Consider the following 3436-nt stretch of genomic DNA (forward strand, 5'->3'; position numbering starts at 1 on the left):
ATTTTCAAGTGTATTAAAAATTGAAAACCCCATATTGATCTACCTTTTATATATTTAAACACTTTCTAGGTATTCATAGAGAGGCATTTAAGAGCAATATATTCTTCAAACTATGGAAGAGAACTCTTGGATGCTGAAGGAGTTGAGCTGAATACTGAAATTCATCTGACATGAATGTTATGATATAAGCTAGATGGTAAAGGAAGCAGCGTGGATTTTTGCACTGGATCTTCAAAGTCTGAGAAAGAGAGACAGAGGGAACACGTCTGTGTTGCATTTGTGTTGTGGACTTGGAGAAGGTTTTTTTGTGTGGGGGAGAGAGCGAGAGAGAGAAAAAAGAGGAAATAGAGCAGAGAGGTGCTTCCCATTCTGACTGTTAGCAGCATTGCAGCACCTTCTGTGCCCAGGGACCCAGGGCCAGAGCTCCTCCTCTCTCTCTCTCTCTCTCTCTCTCTCTCTCTCTCTCTCTCTCTCTCTCTCTCTCTCTCTCTCTCTCTCTCTCTCTCTCTCTCTCTCTCTCTCGCTGTTTTAAAGAGTCAGAAAATTCAGACTCAGATTCATTTTATTATCCTATTCTTCAGGCATGATTGTGTTTCTGTGAAGAAGAAGAAAAAGGAAATCAACAACTGCATGGCATTCAGATGCATTCAGCATCATGGGTCACAAGTGTGACCAATCAGCTTGACTCCTTTGTGTCTCATACTGCATATAATTGGAAAATTCTGAACATCTGTTCCTCTATTGGTTAATTAACCCGTTAAAGTTTTTGCTTGTTTTGCACATGCAAGAAAATGCAAACTTACAGTGTCACAGATTAGTTACGATCTGGTAAGTGATATATAGCCTGCAATTGGATTATTAAAGTCTTACTAAAAAATGAACCGCAATGCAACTCTTTGCATTTTCATGTACTTCTTACCATTTGTTTTTTGCTTTGTGCAAATGCTTAATTTATCTTTACATTTTTGCGTTTTTGGGACTCTTCAAAACGACAATGTTTTTTTTTTCCCTCGAGAATATCTTGAAAAGATCCATTTTACAATCCAACATTGTGTAAAGAGTTCCTTATGAGACACTTTGGTGTTTCGTTTTATGGCACACTGTGTGATTTTTGACAGATGGATATTCGGCTGCATGAAATCGGAGGTACTTATCTGTGTTTTTGGTGGGATCTTTCCATCTCTGTTCTGACGCTTATCTCTCCAACATCATAATGGAACATTCCACCTCCTGTGGGTTCTTCAGAGCTTATGTAACCTGCTATCGAATCAGCAAAGTATTTTATTGAATACCACAGATTCTGGAGGTAAAACGATGGTAATAAAACACTATTAAAGGATTCTGCTTACATAACCGCCGCATACTCTTGTTGTATAATTAAAGAAAATCAGTGAGTTTTTTCCCCCGAAAGAAATATACTGAGATGCTTAAGATAAATGAAATCATATTATTCAAATGAAACCAATATGTGTGGAAGATGTGATGCTGTTATTTAAACTCAACAATAATCAGCCATCAACAAAGAATGCATGCATGATATAAAACAAGATGTATATCCATGACAAATTGATTTATGAAACTGACATGCTAAAGGTTTGGGTGCAAAGGTAGTGGCCTATATCTAGACTAGCATAAAGACGTTAGAGAAATCACCATGAAGACAGAGATGATAGCATTAGCATGACTGAGGCATTAACGTATAGAGAAATATTATGGGACTATTATGAGACGGCAAATCCAGTTCATGTCACACTAACCCAGTTCTGAAACACACATTCAGCTTATGGAAACTGGTAGAACTAATGTCAACAACCAAAGTGATATTCAATATGTTCAGCTGTGATGTGTTTTGATAGCGTGCGTGTATGCTCAGCTCTAGATGAAATATCACTCTCTGGGGCTTGAATGGAACCACATGAGACCGGCAGACTCTTACTAAATGGCAAAATAAGCTTTTTGAATTGGCCAAGTTGTACTTCCAGAAGAAATCTTTTCAAAGATGGCACAATATCTAAAACAAACCAATTTTCTCTGATGATTAAGTCTTGTCATGCAATATCTTTGCTTGTGCACTGAATGACCATTGTGACATACTTTGCGATTGGTAGGTTATGAATATAAGATACCAGGTCATCTTTAGTTTGTCCCTCTCTCTGGTTTCTTTGAGAAAATCGTTGCATGACATTTTTGCCAGATTGTTTGAAACCTTAAAACCTCTAAATTAAATTCCTGGCATTTTTGATACAGTGAAATATATGAGATTTTTCAGATTGACTTTTTTGCACAAAAGTCTGCACAAAACTGGATTTTCTATTAGGCTTAGAACATAAAAAATAAAAAATATTTCTATGTTTGTCTTTTTTTTGTTTCAAAGTCTCATGAAAAACAAAAGCTTTTCTTCAAACTGAATGAAATTACACAGACCACGAGTAATCACTGGTCAGTCAGTGAAGTGCAAACACACTGAGTGCAATAACTACTGATTTACTCAGTGAATCGGACTAAATTTCACAATTTATCTTTTATGTACATTGTGTCATCTTTGTTTGTTATAATGGGAGAATTAGTAAATTTACGCCAAACATAAACTCATTCAGCAGTTTGAGCAATATTTACCTGTAAATGAAACATCTGATTGGTGATTATTTGCCTGCGATTGGCTACAATATTCAATGCTGCAAAATCACATATCAAAAAGATGCATTTGCAGCGCCACTGAACTCGTGTAACGCAAATATAACAACAAATCGCTTTCAATACTTGCTTTTCTCTTTTATTAAACAATAACAAATTATATATTACACATATAATTCTGTTAATCCTGCAATAAAAATTACTTTGCACTGACCTGACCAGGCAGCCAAGGTATATGGCACACTGTAAAAAAAATTATATGATCAAAAATATTATGACAACATATGTTTTTACATTGCATTAACTCATCAGAATAAAGCCATTTTTAACTTTTTTAGGTTAAACAAGATTCAACAAATTTTTAAGTAAGTTTAATGTAATTTAAGTTGAAATTACTTAAATATTTAAGGTAGTTGTATATTTAAGGCAGCAACTAGTTTTTCTTGTTTTATTTTATTTTTTTATTTTTTTGACAGCCTAAAAGAACAACTTCATAGACTTAAAGTGTTTACAATCAATATATTTGTCAAGTGTAGGCTACAATTGGAGCATAAACGATTTCAAGCAACTGAAAGTGAAGTTTAGGCTAATTACTAACTAATTCAACGTCTAAACCTGTGACTCCATTGCTCTTTTATAACCTCGATTTAATTATAGCTTACAGGTCGTGAAACGCTGAAAACTCATACAAATACAATGGAGTATACTGCCAGAAATAAAGCGTAAGTTAAAGAAAAGTAAAGATGTATTAATATTATCATTTTCACTGAATTTGACAGTGCGTTGTGTCGAGTCTCTCAGC

The sequence above is a fragment of the Pseudorasbora parva genome, chromosome 17 (assembly GCF_024679245.1).
Source record: "Pseudorasbora parva isolate DD20220531a chromosome 17, ASM2467924v1, whole genome shotgun sequence".
Lineage (NCBI taxonomy): Eukaryota > Metazoa > Chordata > Actinopteri > Cypriniformes > Gobionidae > Pseudorasbora > Pseudorasbora parva.